Genomic DNA, 25,949 nt, shown 5'->3' on the forward strand with positions numbered 1-25,949 from the left:
AACATCACTCAGTTACGGGATGAACAACACATCAGAGCCTGGGATCAGTGAGCTGATTGTCACTGGGGTTTTGTGTATGTGGAGAATATTAAGGCAGTGGATCTGAGAGAGACAGAGAGAGAGAGAGAGAGAGAGAGAGAGAGAGAGAGGGAGGGAGGGAGGGAGAGAATGAGCTTGATCTTACAATATCTGTTCAATGTATAATGTGATCAGAATACTACACCTCCTACTTCAAATGTATACAGTCTCCATTTGTCAAGCATACTCGATAAATCTAAAAAAAAAAAGGTAAAGGGGATTTGGGACGGAAAGTTCTAGAAGGGGCTAGGGAGAGAGTCTAGCAGTTAAGCTCTCGCTACCCAGAAACTTCCATTGATACTCCGTGGATGTGGAGACCATCCTATAATTCCACCTTCGAAGGCAGAGGCAGGATGCCCAGAGCAAGCTGTCTGGAAATATGACCATACCAAAAGGAGCTTTGCCTGTGAGTGAGAGTTGCTGCCACAGTGAACAAGATAGACAAGACATTAAGAATATTTCCTGAATGTACCTTGGGCTTCCACATGTGTGTGCATGCACATGTGTTAACTGGGTGACTAATTATTTCTCTCTCTCTCTCCCCCCCTCTCTCTCTGTAACACACACACAAAGTCTCTCTTAAACACACACACATAAATACACAGACTTGACTGCGGTTGCAAGTTTCCTTCTGGGTTGCCTTTGGATTTAGATATAGAACACTCTCCACACTATGTCTACCTGAACACTGCCATGCTTCCCATCATGATAATAACTGACTGGACCTCTGAAACTTTAACTCAGCCCCAATTAAATGTTTCCTTTATTAAGAGTTGCCTTGGTCATTGTGTCTCCTCACAGCAATGGAGCCCTAACTAAGACAGGTTGTGTTTGCCTGATCCCAAACTCACACATTTTCATCCGGGATGGAAGCCAGCAGACCTTAGTGTTTCTGTTCCCCCTTCCTGTCACTGGGGTTACAGGTTTCCATTGCCTGTTCCATGATGACTGGGATCTGAGTTCAGGTCTGTTTAGGCAGCAAGCAGTTTTACCCTCCCATCCTCCTAAGACCCATCATGTGGTTTTTAAGGCTTACTAGAAGATTACGCTCAACATGCAAACACAAATTAGAGATGACAAGTGCATCTTGACTTTACCTTGTTTCGGTATATTTGAGTTGTTTCAGTGTCTTGATTTCACTTTGTTTCACTATATTTGAATTGTTTCAGTGTATTTGAATGATAGCTGAAGATTGGGAGACTTAGCCCGAGATGGGAAGGAGAAAGTGAGGATGCAAAGATCTATCAGATCCATGCCACTTGCCCTTGCATTCAACATTTCATATTTAAAAGCACAACAACCACCAACAACAACAATAGTCAACAACAAGGCATGCATACAACAGACTGGCAGAGAATAAACTAAAGGGCATTACATACTTGTAACCTCACTTTCACTGCTACAGCCTCATGTATTGCGCCTATGGATTTTGCTGTCAAACCCTGATGATTAATCCCCAGATGGAAGCCCCATAACACCGAGATGAATGACACCATGGTCAATGGGATAGTCAGAGATTATGATTTTCTTTCCTTGTAAAATCAACCCAGTAGGGAACTAATAACGACAGCTCGCATATATAAATAAAAGAGCCTTTCACACTGACGATTGGAATTATTACTACATATCCCCGTTCTTTGCATTTTATTTTCATTAGTGTGTTGTTTTCAGTGCCATGCTTACTACATAGAAAACTGTGCATTTTCTACACTATGTATCTTTTGGGGGTGTACTCTGTAAACTAAAGACTAAGTCAATCCATATCAAAGGGTTCCTCCCTGTCCTGTTTACAGAACTGAAATTAAACTGTTTCCACAAAACATTTTGCACTAGCCTGGCTCATTGTCATTAGGGTTTGAGTGTGAAATTGCCCCATGGACTTAGCTGTAGGAACACTTTGTCTCAAGTACTGTCTAGGAAGGTTGTGGAACTTTACAGACTGTGACCTTGCAGAAGTAGGCCACTGGGGCAGGAAGGAGGGAGCTGGCTGGTTCAGACCGAACGCTTGGCTGCCTGATCCACTCAAATATAAGCAGGGTTCATGTAGGCTCTCAGTGCCCAGACCAATACACTGTTGCCATGTGGTCATTGCCATGGCAGTCTGAACCCAATGACTGTGACTGTGTGCCCTAAACAAACCTCTATTCCTTTATTTTGATTGTGTCATGAATTTTAACACCTTGACATAAAAGTAATGTAAGTGTACATCTGCGTGTGTGTGTGTGAGAGAGAGTGAGAGAGAGAGAGAGAGAGACAGAGAGACAGAGAGACAAGAGATAGAAAGAGCCCGAAAGAGGGAGAAAGCCCATTACATTAAGTACGTATAATTTGCTCCTTGAATCATAAGGCAGTCAATTGGTTTGATTTATTTTCAATATTTGAATTCTTTAGAGTCATACAGCTTTATATTATGCAGCTAAAGCTAATAGTCTAAAGTTTTTATCAAATAATAAATTGTCTTTATCCTTGAGAATTTCTTACATGTGTAATGAAACATGGCCATAACCTCTTCCATTATACCCTCTGCTCTCCCTAAATTCCCTGCTAATAACCGTCCCACAAAATTCAAATCCTCTTTCCCAACCTATAACAACTAAGCCAAATTAGCATTAGTTATGTACTTATGGGTGTGTGACCATCTACAAAAATTTGGGAATTCTAATAGTGACCAAACCCTCGGATTTTACCCCAGCTGCCATCAGTACCTGAAAAGCTCCTCAGTAAGGGATTCTGTCTGGCTGATGGTCCTTTATAGACCTATGCAGGTGACCACAGCTGCTGTGAGCTCATGATTGCAGCAGCCATGTCATGTCCTGAAGGCAGCAAACCACAGCACTTTTTCCCACGCTCCGGGTCTTACACTATTCCCACCTACATGTACAAGATATTTCCCGAGCCCCAGGATTTAAAAGAGAATGAGTGCTCATCCATAAATGGGGCATCTTTATTGCTTCCCATGCTAAACTGCTTTCTTAAGAAACTTTATTTTAGGGCTGGAGAGATGGCTTAGTGGGTAAGAGCACTGACTGTCTTCCAAAGGGCCTGAGTTCAATTCCCAGCAACCACATGGTGGCTCACAACCATCTGTAATGGGATCTCATGCCCTCTTTTGGTAGTGTGTCTTAAGACAGTCACAGTGTTCTCACATACATGGAATAAATAAATAAAGCTTTAAAAAAATGAATCTTTATTTTAAATTTTTACTGGAACCAGAAAGTTTTTCTTTTTATTAACTTTTATGACATTTACACACACACACACACACACACACACACACACAAACACACACACACAAACACACACACACACAGAGAAAGAGATAGAGAGAGAAAGAGAGAGAGAGAGAGAGAGAGAGAGAGAGAGAGAGAGAGAGAGAGGGAGGGTGGGAGAGAGGGAGAGAGATCTAAAGGATTAAAATATACTCCTAAGTCAAAGATAAAGGCCAGACACTTGTCAACAGGATGGTGGAGAGTTAAAGGTGGAATGACCATGGAGGCTCCAGAAGGCAGAAACCAGAGACAGTGGCTCTAGCAGGTAGGACATTTACTGTTTTTCAAAGCCTTCATGACCAGGATTGGTGAACTGCAGACTAGCCATGTGGGTGTTAGCCTGCAAAGTGCACTTTGTATGGAGACTGATGTGTGCTGCCCAGGATGTCTTTGTTCCCACTCACTTCTATGATTCCTAGGAGAGTAGGAAATGTTTCACCAGATTCAGTGGTATTATACAAACTGCAGTCATGGGTCACTATCTATGCTGTTAACTGTCTGTGGAGATTGGCTCCAAAATTCTTCAAAAGCCTTGACAGGGTTTCTGTTTAACTCATTCTAGGCTGAACTGTCTTTGTTTTCCATAAAGGTTCTGTGAGATAGATAGTGATCTGCTCCTAGGAGTAAACCAATGTCTTAGGCTTCTGTATCTTCCGAATGAAGTGGTTGGCTGAGGTTTGTTAGAACGTCAACCTCCTCCCAACACATTTCTGTGCCTAGAAATGTATCCTTTATGTAGGTGTAGTCTTCTGGTGTGTGTGTGTGTGTGTGTTTTTGTGTGTGTGTGTGTGTGTGTGTGTGTGTGTGTGTGTACATGATGGTATCACAGAGAAAGCTGTTGAATCTGCCATTTTTTTTTTTACAGTGTGTATGCTTTCCTATTTAAAATTGTTCTTAAGTTTCGTAACAGTTTCCGTACAAGCTTCATTTTTAGGGAGAAGATCTTCCAAGTTTGTTTTCGTCTGGTCTCAAGACATGAGAATGAGTCATTAGCATGGAAGGCTGAATGAGAGCTGCTGTCTGGTTCCCAGTGATGCTGTAGGCCCTACCTTTGTATTCTTGGCTCTTTGTGCCAGCCAGAGCCTCTGTATTCTTTGAGCCCCTCCTTTGGAGGTGAAGTATGCATTGTTTGTACTGTTTACCCTAGCACTGAGCCTCTTTTGAAATTGTTCTCCCTGCCTCCCTAGGCATAGTGAATTTTGAAGTCCTTCCACATGAAAAACGGTTGGCCACATTGAACAGGGGAGAAGGGAGATCCACAGTAAAATACAAATGAAGAAAGCAGGAGTGACAGCCATGTATGCAATACCCCCACAGCTAAGGGGGTGCAGAAACATGTAGGTGGCTGCAGAATGGTAGGCACTCATTCCTCCAGAAAGCTCACATAATTTAGCCCCAAATATTTGTGTCCTTTGATGGCTATCTTTCTGTAAATGCTCAATTGGGCTGTGTGTGTCTTCGTGTATATCTCTGCATGTGTGTGTCTGTGTGTATGTCTCTTGTTTGACTCTCTTTCTGTGTCTCTGTCTCCTTCTCTTCCCCTTCCCCTCCCCTTGCCCCTCCCCTCCCCTTCTCATTCTCCTTCCCTCCTCTCTCTCTCTCTCTCTCTCTCTCTCTCTCTCTCTCTCTCTCTCTCTCTCTCTCTCTCTGTTTGTGTGTGTGTGTGTGTGTGTGTGTGTGTGTGTGTGTGTGTGTGTGTGTGTGTAGGTTCAGAGTTGTCCACAGGGACAAATGGCAATTTTGCTACCAGTCTTTGGCAATTTTGGTGTGATAAACTCTGAAAACAAGGATTTTTTTCTGAGCCATCCCTGTTCCTGGCCTTTCCCATTCAAGTTTTTTGAATTCTCCTTTCATGGTTTTACAGTTTTCCTCTAGTTCGTTTTACCACACCCCACCTCCATGCATTTCTTAGTTTGCTGTCATATATTCGGCACCTCCGAAGTTACAAACTCACTTCTTGTGCGGTGTTCTTCGGCCTGAGAAACCACATAATCTAGAAACTTGTGCTAAACTGGACACTTAAAAGTTACTAGTTATTAGAAATTGTGTTTAAATTTAAAAATAATTTCCTCATTTGTGTGGGCTCACACGACAGTGCTTACTGATTGATCATGGCGCCGTACACTTCCGAACTCATACAGACCCTGACAAGGATTACTTCCGGTGCTGTGTGACTTATTTTTTCTCCTTCCAATGAAGGTGCAGACTTGAGCCATTTCCGGTGTGAGAACTTAAATGACCTAGTTCCGGTTTCTCACAGGCTTCCAGTACCTAGGTTGAGTCCTTGACATGGGACATCCGCGGCACGGCACAGCGTTCGGTTGGGCTGAGCAAGAGGGATCTCAGGTTTGGATTGTTTTCTTTGCCCAAAGTACATGGGATTAAATTCGCAGACCCCATGAGTCTATAGTGGCTTCTGTGAATTCTGTGTTGTTATTATCTTTTCAAATTCTCTTTGTTCTTGGCCTAGTCGCTGACAGCTGCCTCGCTCTGTGAACTGGCTGCCGTCGTTCTATTACAGAGATTTGATCGATATGTCGTCTTCATTTGTTAGCTCTCCTAGCTCCATTTTCTGAGAAAGGCTACTTCCCTTTGTGCGCATGGCCTCAGTTGTTGGATGCTACCTTTTAGGAGGTCTCAGGCCCTTCCTTTGAGGCTCTGCATCCCTGCAGACAAGGAGCTAGTCTTTGAAACGAAATTCAGTAAGTCCACGGTGACATTTTCATGCCTTTTGAGAAATCCGAGGACAAGTCTTTCTACTGGCAGCTATTCACACACGATGAACTCTTAAGTCGAGATATCCAACTTGCGTTTTAATCCTAATATCAACAAACAATGAGTTACCAGTAGATTTATTGAAAGAATCAAGTATGAGTTTGGACACTCCTTTTTCTCTCTCTCTCTTTCTGGAACACAATTTTTCCCCTTTGAAAGCTAAAATTTCTAATTTTATTCAAGTCAATTAAAAATCCACATTATTCTTAATTTTTTGATGGGAATGACTACAGACTGACCTGCTCCACCTCCCTCTTTCCATGACTAAAAGGAAGGATATTTTAAAAAGAGTTCTGCCTAATGAAAACCTTGTTTTTTCTTTTGTCAAATATTATTTCATGACTTCTGGATTTTTTTAATACCAATAAGGCACCAACTGTTCTTTAGATGTCTCCCCCGCCCCCATATTACTTTATTCTTTGGTAAACATGGGGTGAGCCCCCTCTATGCTCATTATCAAATGCTTCTGATTAGATTTGTGGACAAAAGCAACCTACCATCTGTCGTTTTCTAGTGGTGTTCCTTTTCAGGGAAAGAGAAATACCAAAGCCTGCCTGAGAATTAGGATTTTTCAAAAGTCTCATCTCATTGTGGATTCCAATTTCCAAAGTTGACACTCATTAAGGGGAACGGATATGAACCTCCCATCATGGTTTGGATGTGTATTATTATTTCTTGTTACATTTATTTTCCCTTTGTGACTTGAGATGTAAGCTACCCACAGAAAAAAGAGCTATCTAACCAAGTTCCCATATTCCCCTCTCTGTAAGTTGAGATTTCTAAGGCTGAACAGGAGAATAAAGCAAAATGAAGCGAGTCTGCTGAAGTTGTCCACGTACTTCCTAGAACAGGAAACAGATAGAGACATGTTCCATGAACACGTGTATTAGATGGACCAATGAAACTGCAGGGGCCCTTGCTAGATCTAAAATCCCTATAAATGGTATGTGTGTGTGTGTGTGTGTGTGTGTGTGTGTGTGTGTGTATGTTTGTGTATGTGTGTAAACATATATATATATATATATATATATATATATATATATGTGCGTGTGTGTGTATGTGTGTGTGTGTGTGTGTATGTATGTATGTATGCCTTAGTGTTTTACTGCTATGAAAAGAAACCATGACCAATGCAAGTCTTAGAAGGACATTTAGTTGGGTTTGGCTTATAGGTTCATAGGTTCAGTGTATTATCATCAAGGCAGGAGCATGGCAGCATCTAGGCAGACATGATGCAGGAGGAGCTGAGAGTTCTACATCTTCCTCTGAAGGCTTCTAGAAGACTGGCTTCCAGACAGCTAGGGTTAGGGTCTTAAAGCCCATGACCACAATGACACAACTACTCCAACAAGACCACACCCACCTCAACAAGCCCAAACCTCCTAGTAGTGCCACTCCTATTTTTCACTATTTGTCTTTAAACTTGAAACTTATTCATAAAACTGTTCAATGGACAACAGGTAACTTAAATGAAATAAATACAGAAGTATTAGAAAAATAAACAGGAATATGTGTGATTTACTGTTCTATTGCTGTGTAGAGACACCATGACCAAACCAATTTATGAAAGGAAACATTTAATTGTGGTCTTACAGTTTCAGAGGGCGAGTCCATGGACCATCATGGTAGACACCATGGCAGGAGGCTGGCAGGCAGGCAGGCCTGGCTGGAGTAGTTCCTGAGAGCTCACATACTGCTCCCCAGATGAGAGAGAGAGAGAGAGAGAGAGAGAGAGAGAGAGAGAGAGAGAGAGAGAGAGAGAGAGAGAGGGAGAGGCAGAGTCAGAGTCAGAGGGAGAGGGAGGAAGGGAGATAGAGAAGCCTCTTGGGCTTTTGAAATCTCAAGGCCCCCACCTCCCATTGACACATCTCTTTTAACAAAAACACAACTCCCAATCCTTTCTAAACAATCCACAACCTGGAAACCAAACACATTTAAATATTTGAACCTCTGAGGGTCACACTTATTCAAAATCCTAAAGTATGCTTTTTTTTTCTTTTAAAAGAAATGAAGTAATGAGTGTCCATCCCATTTGGTAGTATATTTTATTGTTACATTTCATTTCTCAGAGGTTATGGTTATTTGCATACCAAGTTTCCAATCAGGCCATCACTCTCACATAAGCCAAAGGCATCATACCTCCCCTCTTTCTACTTGATTATCCACATTGGCGTTACTTATCTGTACGGAAACATATCCTTCATCCTGATTTAGTTTAAAGCATGGGGAGCTATTGCTGTGCAATAATTGCTATTCATAATGGGATAACTCAGAAGCCAACATGATTGAGTCTATTGTTGTTGGGAGCTGAAGTTTTCCCTTTTATTTAATAAAACGTGATAAATATGATTTTAACGCAAGCCTAGAAACCCCAACAAAGCCTTTAGTTTATAATTTTTTCAGTATTTCCAGATAATTCTCTGTGATACACAGGAACCTAGAGGAGGAGAATTATGTGGAGTCACTGACACACACTCAACAATGGATTTGTTTGCACAATAAGGAGATATATCCTGTCCACTGAGAGTTGCCCCCAGGACACCCAATGATTTAAAAGTCCTCAGGTTCCTTGGATAAAACAACACTGCATTTGCATATAACCTATGCAAGCCACTTGTATACTCTAGTCATATTTATATGTGTGTGTGGGGGCGTGTGTTCATAGAGACATGTAAGTTCAGAGGCTGGGGGAGTGTAGAGTGTGTTCTGCTCCTTCACTCCTACTTTATTCCCTTGTGACAGTGTCCCTTGCTGAACCTTAGGTGAGGCTCCCTGTCAGGAAGCCCCCGTCATCCTCCTGTTCCCATACCAAGCACTGGTGTTTGCAAGTGTGACCACACACTTGGCTTTACCCCTCTGCCGTCTCCCCAGATCCTCCTACATTTTAAATAATCTCTGAATTACTTTTGTACTTAATGAAATGAAATCATGAAGGGCTCTTATTTAGGAGATGACAAGAAAAATGGTTCGTATGTGTTCAGTACAGATATGGTATTTCAAAAACCACTTTTATTAGTTCCTCGAGAACTTCGTATACTATATATTGATAGAATTTACTTCTCACTTCTCTTGCTAACTCCTCCCAGATCCATCCCCACCTAATCCCTTCTCTCAACTTCAAGCTCTCTTTCTGCCCTCTGTAATAACCCACTCAAGTCATTTTTGCTGCCCATAAATTCATGGGCATTGGGCAAGCTACTGGAGCCTGGCCAGCTTATCACCAGCTATATCTTTGTAGAAATCTGACTCTCCCTTTCCTATCAGCTAGGGCTGAGGGATAATTGTCCTGTCGTGTATAGAAGACACTGCTTTGTTCTGGTTCTCGCTGACATCTGTATCTTATATTTCCACTCCTTCTTCCTTGAGGGTTCCTAAGACTCAACTCCCTCCCTTTTGCCCTCTCTCTGTGAGTCTGTGTATATGCGTGTGTGTCTATATTATAGATGTCCCATTTTACATTCAGACCAACACATGGTGGGAGGGCGTCTTTACAACTGACTGCTGACTGTATCTCACCCCAGACAAAATGCTACAATGCAGACATGGTGTAGCTCAGTACCAGAAAGAAATAGGAGATGTTGAGAAACCTACCCAGCTTTTTCTAGTGTGAGGTGAAGTTTAGACTTCTGACACAACCTTCTGGCCCTACCCTATTTGTTTAAGATACACATTGTCCCAGTACAGTGTTCAAAGGTGGGACTATGAAAAGCAATTGGACCCTGTGTGCTGAAATCAATGAGTTCATCTGTTGATGGATGTGTATGAAGGTGGCGGGAAACTAGGAGATAGGAAATTGAGGGCCTTGGTCATTTGGGACATGTCTTGGAGGGTGTTTTTTTTGTCCTTCGTCTCTTCTTGTGTTGATGCTACTTGGATGCCAGTGAGGTTACCAGTTGAGCTCTACTGTGCCCCTTTCATGGACATGTGACCATGGACTGAAACCTATAAAACCATGAACCAAAATAAGTTTCTTTTTTTCACTTCTATCTTAGTTTTAACCACATTTTCCTTCACACTTTGAATTTTACTCACTCTCTGCTCTTATGACTCCTCTGCCATTATGTGACTGTTGGTTCAATATGTGGCTGACCTCAATGTTGGGTTAACTCAAATGACATGATTTTCCCCCTTTTCTCCCCTTCATCTTCCTTCTCTAGGCACCTGCTGAGATTTACAGCCTTGGGGATTTTTTTTAAGCCTGGAAAGCACACACACACACACACACACACACACACACACACACACACACACACACAATCCACAGAGATAAATTTTTTAAAAAATATAAAAAAGAAGGAGCCAGGTATGTCCCTTTAATCCCAACACTCTTAACCAAGCTGATCCCTCTGTGTTCAATGCCTACATGGTTTAAACAGTGAGTTTCAGGCCAGCCCTACCTACATAATGAAACCCAGTGTCAAAATAAAAGAGAGAAGAGTGTTGTATTTATTTCTGATAATGTAGTCGACAGAGAAACTATTTCTACAGAGAAAGAACTTATTGTTGAGAGAATCAGTGGGCTGGAAGGAGACCCCAATTCTTTGTGTCACTACTCCATCCCAGCCTCAGCAGGAAGCAAAAATGGGTACAGCTAAAATGGAAGCAGGGCGATTATGAGTAAAGCTGTGGACATGGGTCAGCCCAACAGCAACAGAAGCAGGCAGAAAAACAGCTAGGATGAGATGGCTTCACCAGCCAATATCTCTGACTGACAGTCCTTAGTAGCACCAGGATGTTCTTTTCCTTCAATTACCCCTGGACTTTTCAGACAATCAGAACCCACAGAACAAAGTGTGGCAAATGCCTAAGAAAAGATGTCTTGTGGGACATATTTGTTTATACAGGTTTCATGTATCCCAGGTTGACCTCAAACACACTATGCACCCAAGGATGATTTTGAATTCCTGGTTCTCCTCCTGGTAACGGGACTATGGGCATGTAAAACCACACCAGGCTGATGAGGTACTGTAGGTTGAGCCCAGAGCTCTGTGAGAGCCAAGTGAGCACTCTGGCCACTGAGCTGCATCTCCAGCTCCTCGGGATGTGTTCTGCTAATACAACAAAACTAAAATAGAAGTCTTCAATGAGAGACAACAGGAGTCTCCCAGTCCAGATACATTAAATCACACATTCACAAGTAATCCATATGTCAAGAAATAATGAAACTATGTAACAGTAAGAAAAAAAGAAGATAGGAAAAATACTATCAAAATGTGTGAGACATATCTATGAAGGTGCTAAGAGGAAACTTTCCTTACAACACTAATTCTTAGATTAGAAACAAAGACCAGCATCCTAAATTTTTATCTACACTAGAAAATAAAATAATTAATTCAATGAAAAATAATTGATAAAATGAATCCCAAAGCACTAAATATAAGAAATCAGCAAAAAAAAAAAGCCAATGATACGCAATTAGTTTTCTTTTTTAAAGCAAAGAATGGTATTTGTCTTCTCGATTAGACCTAGATAGAAAAATATAAGGTCCATTCTGTTTGGTGATTTAAAAAAAATTGCCGTGCTTTAGTGTTTATTCAGAACACAGAACCTGGTACCACAGACAAAAATTAAAAAAAAATTCATCGTTTAAACCCTTTTCAATGACAGTGTTCATACACAACTTGTCTCTCCTATAATCTGTTTAACATCAGACAAGATTTCCAGGGCTGGCATATGGAGATTGTGCAGTGTTGAAATGGAAGCACAGCATTTTATTCCCAACACAGACTCTGGTTGAAAACATCATTGTTTTTATCACGAGGAAACTAGCACAAGATCCAAGCCCAGTCTCCCAAGGCGTTGTCACATCTTAGAGCCATTTCCTGAGACAGCACTTCAGCTGTCTTAATATTTTTCTTCAACAATCGAAACAGACTTGTTTGCTGCAGAGTTTGATTTTCCATGCTGCTTGGGAGATCCTGGACCATCAGAAATGATGAAAGTTCTCCCCCACACCCCCAAACTGCAGCACTGGTATCAGTGTAGAGGAAATAGGAGAGACAGAAACCAAAAAGGAAAAAAAATGTTGTTGTATAAAAAAAGAGCCAGGTAAGTAGGACTAGCTGACCTTGGAAATTCTATGTAGCCCAGGTTGGCCATGGACTTACTATGTAGCCAAGGATGGCCATGGACTTACTCTCTATCCCAGGCTGCCCTTGGATTTACGATGTAGCCAAGGCTGTCTTTGGACTTACTATGTAGCCCAGGCTGGATTTGAACTTGTGATCTTTGTGAGTATTGAGAATATAGGAATGGACTACCACACTCGGCTTTGTATCTGTTATTATAAGTGACTCAGCTGTGGCCCCTCACTTGCCATCGCCCCTCAACATCAACAACAGTATCCCCAATCACCCACTAGGATAATCCCATCCTTTAACTCATCTGTTAAGGTATGACTTTACAAAACAGAGGGTCAGCAGTGTCCTCCTCCTTATTAGAACACATTTGTGTGGAGGGATTTGAGTGATAGTTTGAGTGAGCCAGTCAAACCTTAACCTGGTTCTGATATTATGACCAAGACAAAAAAAAAAAAGAATAAGAAATAAAAAGTAAAGGAGATGGGTCCAACACCGGGACTTGAACCTTAGCAGTTGAGGAGATGGCTCACAGGTCTCAGGTAAATGATGGGTAGGTTTTGTGGCCCACATAGATTCCCAGTCCAGGGAGGTAGAGATAGGGGAGATCCTCATGGAAAGACAGCTGTCAAGACTAGTCATATTGGTGAACTCTGGGTTTAACTGAGAAATGCTGCTTCAATGAATAAGGTAGAAGAGAAATGGATTAGGCCCTACATTATACACTGCACATGCATGCATGTACACACACACACACACACACACACACACACACACACACAGGAACAAAACAAAATACCTTGGACTTAAGGTATTGCTTCCACTGTAGTAGCACACAGTAGGAGGTGGGAATCTAAATAAGTGTTCCTTTCCACCCCCACAAAGACGAACATAATTATGAACCCTCAGCCCTGGATCTGTACAATCTGCTGAGGACTCCCAGATGTTTAGTTTAGTCTCCTCGCTCTCTAACATATTCTGGTGTTCTGTTTCAGGAATCCTGAGGTGGGGCTCGGCTGAATTGTGCCTTACTCCCAGTCTTGCATCCAAGACAACTTTCAGCTGCCATGTACTGATCCTTGGAATTCCTTGCCAAGGTACCTTGACTTGCATTTCTCACGAGGCCATGCCATGAAGCCAGATAAAGTGTGGCTGTCTCACTCAGCCATTTATTACATTAGAGTATTGGGAAATTGGCTCAACGTTTAAACCTCAGTTCCCTCATGTATAAATGAGCAGGTGAACAATTCCACTTCATCAGATCTACATTAGGAGTGAGTTAGAAAAACAAATCAAAACGATTAGTGCCAATGTGTTTTATGAAAGATAAGCAGTATTATTTATATGATTTGTAACTTCGGAAAATATTGTACATGGAACGTAACGGTTTTCATTATCTTTGCACAGATGATGCGAGGAAAGCATCTAGGATGCAGAAATGCTTCCTTTTTTGCTTTATTTCCAAAAAGCATTTCTATCTGCTCCAATTATTTTTTTAAAACTTACTTTCCACTCCATCTCCCCTTAGGTGATTAGGTTAGAACCGGGTTTGGTGAGAGGGGTTATAAAACGTTGTGTTACAGAATATATCTACAAGATCAACTGTTGAGTTCAAATGGAGGCACCCTCCATGGATAAGCCATGCTCCCCCTGAAGCTATTGATTTCTTTTCTTTTTTTATTTTCATTGATTTCTAGTATAGTCATTGATGGCTAGTCTGGGAAGAAAGAACCTCGGTTGAGGAGATTCCTCCATTAGATTGGCCTTGACTATGTCTAGGTGGCATTTCCTTGACTGTTAACTGATATTGAAGTGCCTGGGCTACTGTGGGCAGCACCGCACTACGCAGGTGTGTTTGGTCTCTGCAAAGGTAGTTGAATGTGAGCTTAGAAGCAAGCCAGTGAGCAGTCTCTGTAGTTTCTGTTTCACAATCCTGTCTTGGTTTTCCTTGAATATGGGCTGGAACAGAAGAGATGAAATAAAGATTTCCCTTTTAATGTTGACTTTGGTGAGTGTATTCATCAGAGCAACAGAAAAACAAAATTAAGCAAAAATCACAGTGCCAGATGTGGGATGTCTTCCTGAAAGTTGCTGACCAGCGAGATCACAAAAGCCCTCACAATTTTACAGGTTGTTGCCAGTGTTCTTTGTAGTCCTCCAGAACTTGATGGTAAGACCCTATTCCTGAGGACACTGAATCCTTTTGGTCACAGGTCAAAGAAGGGTCAATCTGAAGCTGAGGTGGAAGCATCCTCTATAATGGCTAGCATTCATGGTTCAAGAAAGTGCTATTTAAGCTTCCGTGGGAGAAAATCATCTACAAACTTACTCGGGGGTGAACCATTCAAGCTAAAATGTCAGGCAAGATGTGCCCCTAATGGTTAGTGCCATCACAGTATAGGGAGTAACCAGTGGCCTTCCAATTGGATACAAGTCATCTTCCACATGAGGGAATACACACCAGGTTCTGGAAAGTCATCAAGAACCTATGGTTAGGGTGATATAGGCCCTATGAAAGAATCTAATGCTAAATACATTGTCGAACTTCCTTCCAAACATCCATATTTGTATCTACAGATAAGTGTTGTACTCATCGCTCATCAGAGAAGAAGCCTTTGACTACCATGGGCAGAGATGTACAGCAGGAAAAAGTGCTGGGAATCAGTGGTGTTGAACTGTTCAGGTGGAAATAGAACAGCTAAGTCTTCTCCTCCACAGCTCAGAGAACATCATGAAAGAGTGGGTGGAAGGAATATATGAACCAGAAGATGGGGAAGTGGACAGCAAAAGGATATCTTATAGATTGGACCCAGTCATTGAACTCTTAAAATGATTGCGGCTATGGTCATGGGCACAAGACTGGGCCCCTCAACACTTCATTACAGATGTGAGAGGTCTTAAAGATCCTCCCCTCCTTTGGCAATCAACATTTATTGGAGGAGGGTTTCTATCCTGCAGGCTTAGATTTTTCAAGACCTACTTTAGTAAGTGTTCTTAAACCCTTTAACATTCCTTTAGCCCACCACCCACCAGAGGTAGTGGAAAGAAAAGGATAATAGGGCAAACAAAGGACGTTGTGTTCCTGCTTAGAAATAGTTCTCTGGGGCGATTTAAACCTTCATCAATAGGATATCAGTTCAGTTGTCATGAATCAGCATAGGTATGTCTATCTACTTGCAAACACTATTCACGAATCACCAAGGACAGTTCAACCAAGAAGAAATTGTTGTGCTCATCCAATTGGCCTGGGTTTGAGAAGGCAGCAAGAAGCCACAACAATGTCACCACAAGAAGTTCTCTGGTGCTTTTCTTTCTACAAAGCCATGACAAACAATGGTCAGTGAAGAAGGAAATGTGAACAAATGCCACAGCATTGTCAATGAAAACCAGTGTCATCAAGTCCATTGAGCATCAGCGAAGAGTGGCAAGGCAAGTCAATGCCATGGTGTTGCCCACTGTTGTCCAGGGTTATACTCGTACCCTTTCTAATCATCACATGCCCTTTTCCCAGGCAGCTACCAGAAACACCATGTGTTTGTTCTCAGCAAAACATCCTCTCCTAAGACAGTTTCCAGAACATCCATGACACACTTGAGTCTCCAATGAAACCAGAAATTTCTGCTTTACTACCTTCTTCATTCCTGTACCCATAGATAAGTTGTTCTGTCGAATTCCTCTGTGCTCATGTAATTAATTAAAGTTAGTGATTACACGGAGAAAAGAGACATGAAATAGGAGGGGGGACTTATTCAAAATATCGGTGCCAATTGGAGAGGGGATGGAGTGAGAGAAGGGGTTGACCTAGGGGACGATGGAGGAGGATTAGGGAGGAAGCAAGGGGGAACTGAGTGATGGGATGGGAGAAAAAGTGAGGTGGATGAGGGAGGGGAATTGGGAAGGGAAATACAGAAAGCAAAGAACTAAAACTCATTATATAAGTATATGAAATTGTTAAACAAAAAATCAAAATTGTCTTTTTTTTTTAATAAGGTTTCTCTTTATAGAGGGTCAATCATTAAAACTTAGGGCTTATTTTGTTGGATCAATTTTGTTTTTAAGGCTTTTTTTTCCTTCGAGCAAATTATCAGATGTGTAGTTTTATTTTGAGTCAGTTCCTTCCAGGGTTTTGTGTAACTGAAAAATCAAATCAATAAACATTTTGTATTTATCGTCAAAATCCCAGTGAGTTTTCTCCAGTAATTTTCCTTTTATAACACACCACCCACAGCCCTACTCAAAATGCTGGCAGAATTAAGTACCTGCCACTGAATGGGTCAGAAGTTCAAACCAGTGAAAGTGGGAAAAAGCAACTAAAAGCAAACGAAGTAAAAAACAGCAAAACTTATTCCCTCTGCATCTGGGATTCCATTTTATGGTTTTGGAGAGTCTACTACACTGAACAAAATGAAAGAGTAGAGTCTGAGGTGGTGTTTAAATTATTGAAGAAAGGCAGGCATAGCTGTAAATGGCAGGGAGGTGGGGGGTAGGTTGTCAGGGCGGTTCCTCTCTTGAAGATGTATGTAAACACCAAAGCTGCGAATGAAGAGAACCTCAAAGTGAAAACAGCTATGCCAAAATTTATGAATACAAGAGCGTTTGTATCACACTGAATGAACATTCACACAAATACATCACACCACAAGTCTAGTATTCGTGTTTAGACACATCAAGTGGTGCTGTGTTTGGGGGGTTGTATAAACAATGATTGTGTGTGACTGGAGAGGTGGCTTGGTAGTTGAGAACCGTTACTGCTCTTACAGAGGACCTGAGTTCAGACCCTGGCACCAACATGGTGACTCATAAGCATTGATTACTCTTGTTGAGTTCTGTGGCCTGCTCCTGTCCCTTGTCTTGATGAATACACATGTGGTCTATGTGGTCTTGAGGAAAACCGACTTGAGCCTGGTGGCCTCCCATTTCTTATTGACAGCTATATGTGCTTTTCTAACCTAAGTTTCTTGTGGCTTCTGTATATGTATCTTTTATACAGATACATAACAGCAAGGGAAACACCTATATATGGAATTTAAAACAAGGAAACAAAGAAAGAACGAAAGAAAGAAAGCTGAACACCCTCCAGGTCAGCAATGTGACCATCACACTCGAGTTGCTCTGCTTTCCCTATTATGATGGATGGTACCAGATAAAACAATGGGTCAAAATAAACACTTCCTGTCTCTTTTTAATTGGAATTTTATGTATTTAAATTCCAAATGTTATGCCCTTTCCTGGATCCCCTCTCTCCAATTATCTCTCCTCCAGCTTCAGTGATGATGCTTTTCTTCCCACCCACTCCCATCTCAACACCCTGGCATTCCCCCACATTGGGGAAATGAGCATTCAGAGGAACAATGGCTTCTCCTCCTATTGATGAGAGACAATGCAATCCTCTGCTATATATGTGTCTGGAGCCGTGGGACCCTCCATGTGTACCCTTCAGTTGGTGGATTAGTCTCTGGGAGCTCTGGGGTGTGGGGGTCTAGTTGGTTGATATTGTTGCTCTTCCTATGGGGTTGCAACACACTTCATCTCCTCCAATCCATTCTTTAACTCCTCCTCCATTGGGGTCCTGCTGCTCAGTCTAATGATTAGCTGTAAGTATACTCATCTGTATCAGTAAGGTTCTCTCAGGAGACATCCATATATCAGACTCCTCTCAACAAGCACTCCTGTCTTCGTTAAGTTTTAGCTTTGTATTTTGTCTTAGCAAAAACAAGAAGAATCAATATGCTCCCTCTTCATGTCAGGGCAATGTAATTAGAGTCAGTGCTTCACTAATCCCTGTAGGGTTCTCTTGGCTCCATCCACAGAGCCTGGAGAGGGCATGGACCCTCAAACAGACCTGGTGTGGCCATGGTCAGGATATACTCTTGATGATCTATTCTCTTTGTGAGAAACAAAACTTCATGTCATTGATAAATACAATCAAGGAGAGTATCACATGTAGCTATCATAGAGTCTATTTTTGTATACTTATTCTCAACAGCCCTCATTGCTATTATGACGATGCTCTTCCTCCCACCCACTCCCACCTCAACAACCTGGCATTCTCCCACACTGAGGAAATGAACCTTCACAGGATGAAGGTATTCTCCTCCAATTGATGCCAGACAGTGATATCCTCTGCTATATATGTGGCTGTAGCCATGGGACCCTCCATGTGTCCTGTCAATATCCCTCCAATCATGGGTTATTGGCTGTCAAGCAGGTGCTGGTAATTTCAACAGCAGGCACTGCTTCCCACAAAACTATCTCCCCAGCTTGCATTTTATCCCATGCTACAAGCATGCTGGAAATCCTGTATTTTGTTTATTTGGCCCATAGCTAGACATTCTTTCTTGGACTATAATTAAGTGATCTACCTTTCTAATGCTGCCACCCTTTAACACAGTTCCTATGTTGTTACGACCCTTGATGACAAAATTATTCTTGTTTCTTCTTCATTATTGTAATTTCGCTTCTGTTATGAAATGTAGTAGGTAATCATTTTGGAGACTGAAGTTTGTCAAAGGGATCATGACCCACACAAGGTTGTGAACTGCAGATATAGCAGGATGGTGGCAAGATATATTTGAAGGACAAAATGGGGAAGACAACCACCAGCCCTGGGTCCCAAGTCCATCGCTTTATGGACCTAGCTCTCCTCTGTTCCTCCGTAAATATGGAGTCATGTGCGGAGCGTTTGTCACTTTGAATAGAACAAACCTTAACAGAGACACACGATGGATGGTTCCTTGTTGCTACCATTTTTTTCCAACCCTCCCCCCATTGCCGCCCTCCCCCCATAGTCTAGTTCACTGGGGGTTCAGTCTTAGCAGGACCCAGGGCTTCCGCTTCCACTGTTGCTCTTACTAGGATATTCATTACTACCTATGGGGTCAGAGTCCAGGGTCAGTCCATGTATAGTATTTTTTTTTATTTTATTTATTTTTTTTATTAACTTGAGTATTTCTTATATACATTTCGAGTGTTATTCCCTTTCCCGGTTTCCGCAAAACATCCCCCTCCCCCCTCCCCTTCCTTATGGGTGTTCCCCTCCCAACCCTCCCCCCATTGCCGCCCTCCCCCCATAGACTAGTTCACTGGGGGTTCAGTCTTAGCAGGACCCAGGGCTTCCCCTTGCACTGGTGCTCTTACTAGGATATTCATTGCTACCTATGGGGTCAGAGTCCAGGGTCAGTCCATGTATAGTCTTTAGGTAGTGGCTTAGTCCCTGGAAGATCTGGTTGCTTGGCATTGTTGTACTTTTGGGGTCTTGAGCCCCTTCAAGCTCTTCCAGTTCTTTCTCTGATTCCTTCAATAGGGGACCTATTCTCAGTTCAGTGGTTTGCTGCTGGCATTCGCCTCTGTATTTGCTGTATTCTGGCTGTGTTTCTCAGGAGCGATCTACATCCGGCTCCTGTTGGTCTGCACTTCTTTGCTTCATCCATCTTGTCTAATTGGGTGGCTGTATATGTATGGGCCACATGTGGGGCAGGCTCTGAATGGGTATTCCTTCAGTCTCTGTTTTAATCTTTGCCTCTCCCTTCCCTGCCAAGGGTATTCTTTTTCCTCATTTAAAGAAGGAGTGAAGCATTCACATTTTGATCATCCGTCTTGAGTTTCGTATGTTCTAGGTATCTAGTGTAATTCAAGCATTTGGGCTAATAGCCACTTATCAATGAGTGCATACCATGTATGTCTTTCTGTGATTGGGTTAGCTCACTCAGGATGATATTTTCCAGTTCCAACCATTTGCCTACGAATTTCATAATGTCGTTGTTTTTGATAGCTGAGTAATATTCCATTGTGTAGATGTACCACATTTTCTGTATCCATTCCTCTGTTGAAGGGCATCTGGGTTCTTTCCATTTTCTGGCTATTATAAATAAGGCTGCGATGAACATAGTGGAGCACGTGTCTCTTTTATATGTTGAGGCATCTTTTGGGTATATGCCCAAGAGATGTATAGCTGGATCCTCAGGCAGTTCAATGTCCAATTTTCTGAGGAACCTCCAGACTGATTTCCAGAATGGTTTTACCAGTCTGCAATCCCACCAACAATGGAGGAGTGTTCCTCTTTCTCCACATCCTCGCCAGCATCTGCTGTCACCTGAGTTTTTGATCTTAGCCAATCGCACTGGTGTGAGGTGAAATCTCAGGGTTGTTTTGATTTGCATTTCCCTTATGACTAAAGATGTTGAACATTTCTTTAGGTGTTTCTCAGCCATTCGGCATTCCTCAGCTGTGAATTCTTTGTTTAGCTCTGAACCCCATTTTTTAATAGGGTTATTTGTTTCCCTGCGGTCTAACTTCTTGAGTTCTTTGTATATTTTGGATATAAGGCCTCTATCTGTTGTAGGATTGGTAAAGATCTTTTCCCAATCTGTTGGTTGCCGTTTTGTCCTAACCACAGTGTCCTTTGCGTTACAGAAGCTTTGCAGTTTTATGAGATCCCATTTGACGATTCTTGATCTTAGAGCATAAGCCATTGGTGTTTTGTTCAGGAAATTTTTTCCAGTGCCCATGTGTTCCAGATGCTTCCCTAGTTTTTCTTCTATTAGTTTGAGTGTGTCTGGTTTGATGTGGAGGTCCTTGATCCACTTGGACTTAAGCTTTGTACAGGGTGATAAGCATGGATCGATCTGCATTCTTCTACATGTTGCCCTCCAGTTGAACCAGCACCATTTGCTGAAAATGCTATCTTTTTTCCATGGGATGGTTTTGGCTCCTTTGTCAAAAATCAAGTGACCATAGGTGTGTGGGTTCATTTCTGGGTCTTCAATTCTATTCCATTGGTCTATCTGTCTGTCTCTGTACCAATACCATGCAGTTTTTATCACTATTGCTCTGTAATACTGCTTGAGTTCAGGGATAGTGATTCCCCCTGAAGTCCTTTTATTGTTGAGGATAGCTTTAGCTATCCTGGGTTTTTTGTTATTCCAGATGAATTTGCAAATTGTTCTGTCTAACTCTTTGAAGAATTGGATTGGTATTTTGATGGGGATTGCATTGAATCTGTAGATTGCTCTTGGTAAAATGGCCATTTTTACTATATTAATCCTGCCAATCCATGAGCATGGGAGATCTTTCCATCTTCTGAGGTCTTCTTCAATTTCTTTCCTCAGTGTCTTGAAGTTCTTATTGTACAGATCTTTTACTTAATTGGTTAAAGTCACACCCAGGTACTTTATATTATTTGGGTCTATTATGAAGGGTGTCGTTTCCCTAATTTCTTTCTCGGCTTGTTTCTCTTTTGTATAGAGGAAGGCAACTGATTTATTTGAGTTAATTTTATACCCAGCCACTTTGCTGAAGTTGTTTATCAGCTTTAGTAGTTCTCTGGTGGAACTTTTGGGATCACTTAAATATACTATCATGTCATCTGCAAATAGTGATATTTTGACCTCTTCTTTTCCGATCTGTATCCCCTTGATCTCCTTTTGTTGTCTGATTGCTCTGGCTAGAACTTCAAGAACTATATTGAATAAGTAGGGAGAGAGTGGGCAGCCTTGTCTAGTCCCTGATTTTAGTGGGATTGCTTCAAGTTTCTCTCCATTTAGTTTAATGTTAGCAACTGGTTTGCTGTATATGGCTTTTACTATGTTTAGGTATGGGCCTTGAATTCCTATTCTTTCCAGGACTTTTGTCATGAAGGGGTGTTGAATTTTGTCAAATGCTTTCTCAGCATCTAAAGAAATGATCATGTGGTTCTGTTCTTTCAGTTTGTTTATATAATGGATCACGTTGATGGTTTTCCGTATATTAAACCATCCCTGCATGCCTGGGATGAAGCCTACTTGATCATGGTGGATGATTGTTTTGCTGTGCTCTTGAATTCGGTTTGCCAGAATTTTATTGAGTATTTTTCCGTCGATATTCATAAGGGAAATTGGTCTGAAGTTCTCTTTCTTTGTTGTGTCTTTGTGTGGTTTAGGTATAAGAGTAATTGTGGCTTCGTAGAAGGAATTTGGGAGTGATCCATCTTTTTCAATTTTGTGGAATAGTTTGGATAATATTGGTATGAGGTCTTCTATGAAGGTTTGATAGAATTCTGCACTAAACCCGTCTGGACCTGGTCTCTTTTTGGTTGGGAGACCTTTAATGACTGCTTCTATTTCCTTAGGAGTTATGGGGTTGTTTACCTGGTTTATCTGTTCCTGATTTAACTTCGATACCTGGTATCTGTCTAGGAAATTGTCCATTTCCTGAAGATTTTCAAATTTTGATGAATATAGGTTTTTATAGTAAGATCTGTTGATTTTTTGAATTTCCTCTGAATCTGTAGTTATGTCTCCCTTTTCATTTCTGATTTTGTTAATTTGGACGCACTCTCTGTGTCCTCTCGTTAGTCTGGCTAAGGGTTTATCTATCTTGTTGATTTTCTCAAAGAACCAACTTTTGGTTCTGTTGATTCTTTCTATGGTCCTTTTTGTTTCTACTTGGTTGATTTCAGCTCTGAGTTTGATTATTTCCTGCCTTCTACTCCTCCTGGGTGTATTTGCTTCTTTTTGTTCTAGAGCTTTTAGGTGTGCTGTCAAGCTGCTGACATATGCTCTTTCCTGTTTCTTTCTGCAGGCACTCAGCGCTATGAGTTTTCCTCTTAGCACAGCTTTCACTGTGTCCCATAAGTTTGGGTATGTTGTACCTTCATTTTCATTAAATTCTAAAAAGTTTTTAATTTCTTTCTTTATTTCTTCCTTGACCAGGTTATCATTGAGTAGAGCATTGTTCAATTTCCACATATATGTGGGCATTCTTCCCTTATTGTTATTGAAGACCAGTTTTAGGCCGTAGTGGTCCGATAGCACGCATGGGATTATTTCTATCTTTCTGTACCCGTTGAGGCCCGTTTTTTGACCAATTATTTGGTCAATTTTGGAGAAAGTGCCATGAGGAGCTGAGAAGAAGGTATATCCTTTCGCTTTAGGATAGAATGTTCTATAAATATCCGTTAAGTCCATTTGGCTCATGACTTCTCTTAGTCTGTCGACATCACTGTTTAATTTCTGTTTCCATGATCTGTCCATTGATGAGAGTGGGGTGTTGAAATCTCCCACTATTATTGTGTGAGGTGCAATGTGTGTTTTGAGCTTTAGTAAGGTTTCTTTTACGTATGTAGGTGCCCTTGTATTTGGGGCATAGATATTTAGGATTGAGAGTTCATCTTGGTTGATTTTTCCTTTGATGAATATGAAGTGTCCTTCCATATCTTTTTTGATGACATTTAGTTGGAAATTGATTTTATTTGATATTAGAATGGCTACTCCAGCTTGCTTCTTCTGACCATTTGCTTGGAAAGTTGTTTTCCAGCCTTTCACTCTGAGGTAGTGTCTGTCTTTGTCTCTGAGGTGTGTTTCCTGTAGGCAGCAGAATGCTGGGTCCTCGTTGCGTATCCAGTTTGTTAATCTATGTCTTTTTATTGGGGAGTTGAGGCCATTAATATTGAGAGATATTAAGGAATAGTGATTATTGCTTCCCGTTATATTCATATTTGGATGTGAGGTTATGTTTGTGTGCTTTCATTCTCTTTGTTTTGTTGCCAAGATGATTAGTTTCTTGCTTCTTCTAGGGTATAGCTTGCCTCCTTATGTTGGGCTTTACCATTTATTATCCTTTGTAGTGCTGGATTTGTACAAAGATATTGTGTAAATTTGGTTTTGTCATGGAATATCTTGGTTTCTCCATCAATGTTAATTGAGAGTTTTGCTGGATACAGTAACCTGGGCTGGCATTTGTGTTCTCTTAGGGTCTGTATGACATCAGTCTAGGATCTTCTGGCCTTCATAGTTTCTGTCGAGAAGTCTGGTGTGATTCTGATAGGTCTCCCTTTATATGTTACTCGAACTTTTTCCCTTACTGCTTTTAATATTCTTTCTTTATTTTGTGCGTTTGGTGTTTTGACAATTATGTGACGGGAGGTGTTTCTTTTCTGGTCCAATCTATTTGGAGTTCTGTAGGCTTCTTGTATGTCTATGGGTATCTCTTTTTTTAGGTTAGGGCAGTTTTCTTCTATGATTTTGTTGAAGATATTTACTGGTCCTTTGAGCTGGGAGTCTTCACTCTCTTCTATACCTATTATCCTTAGGTTTGATCTTCTCATTGAGTCCTGGATTTCCTGTATGTTTTGGACCAGTAGCTTTTTCCGCTTTACATTTTCTTTGACAGTTGAGTCAATGATTTCTATGGAATCTTCTGCTCCTGAGATGCTCTCTTCCATCTCTTGTATTCTGTTGGTGAAGCTTGTATCTACAGCTCCTTGTCTCTTCTTTTGGTTTTCTATATCCAGGGTTGTTTCCATGTGTTCTTTCTTTTTTTTTTTTTTTTTGGGTTTTTTTTTTATTAACTTGAGTATTTCTTATATAAATTTCGAGTGTTATTCCCTTTCCCGGTTTCCGGGCAAACACCCCCCTCCCCCCTCCCCTTCCTTATGAGTGTTCCCCTCCCAACCCTCCCCCCATTGCCGCCCTCCCCCCATAGACTAGTTCACTGGGGGTTCAGTCTTAGCAGGACCCAGGGCTTCCCCTTCCACTGGTGCTCTTACTAGGATATTCATTGCTACCTATGGGGTCAGAGTCCAGGGTCAGTCCATGTATAGTCTTTAGGTAGTGGCTTTGTCCCTGGAAGATCTGGTTGCTTGGCATTGTTGTACTTTTGGGGTCTCGAGCCCCTTCAAGCTCTTCCAGTTCTTTCTCTGATTCCTTCAACGGGGGTTCTATTCTCAGTTCAGTGGTTTGCTGCTGGTATTCGCCTCTGTATTTGCTGTATTCTCGCTGTGTCTCTCAGGAGCGATCTACATCCGGCTCCTGTCGGTCTGCACTTCTTTGCTTCATCCATCTTGTCTAATAGGGTGGCTGTATATGTATGGGCCAAATGTGGGGCAGGCTCTGAATGGGTGTTCCTTCAGTCTCTGTTTTAATCTTTGCCTCTCCCTTCCCTGCCAAGGGTATTCTTTTTCCTCATTTAAAGAAGGAGTGAAGCATTCACATTTTGATCATCCGTCTTGAGTTTCGTTTGTTCTAGGTATCTAGGGTAATTCAAGCATTTGGGCTAATAGCCACTTATCAATGAGTGCATACCATGTATGTCTTTCTGTGATTGGGTTAGCTCACTCAGGATGATATTTTCCAGTTCCAACCATTTGCCTACGAATTTCATAATGTCGTTGTTTTTGATAGCTGAGTAATATTCCATTGTGTAGATGTACCACATTTTCTGTATCCATTCCTCTGTTGAAGGGCATCTGGGTTCTTTCCATTTTCTGGCTATTATAAATAAGGCTGCAATGAACATAGTGGAGCACGTGTCTCTTTTATATGTTGAGGCATCTTTTGGGTATATGCCCAAGAGATGTATAGCTGGATCCTCAGGCAGTTCAATGTCCAGTTTTCTGAGGAACCTCCAGACTGATTTCCAGAATGGTTTTACCAGTCTGCAATCCCACCAACAATGGAGGAGTGTTCCTCTTTCTCCACATCCTCGCCAGCATCTGCTGTCACCTGAGTTTTTGACTTTGTCTTAGCCAATCGCACTGGTGTGAGGTGAAATCTCAGGGTTGTTTTGATTTGCATTTCCCTTATGACTAAAGATGTTGAACATTTCTTTAGGTGTTTCTCAGCCATTCGGCATTCCTCAGCTGTGAATTCTTTGTTTAGCTCTGAACCCCATTTTTTAATAGGGTTATTTGTTTCCCTGCGGTCTAACTTCTTGAGTTCTTTGTATATTTTGGATATAAGGCCTCTATCTGTTGTAGGATTGGTAAAGATCTTTT

This window comes from Rattus norvegicus, chromosome Y (genome assembly GCF_036323735.1).
Source record: "Rattus norvegicus strain BN/NHsdMcwi chromosome Y, GRCr8, whole genome shotgun sequence".
Lineage (NCBI taxonomy): Eukaryota > Metazoa > Chordata > Mammalia > Rodentia > Muridae > Rattus > Rattus norvegicus.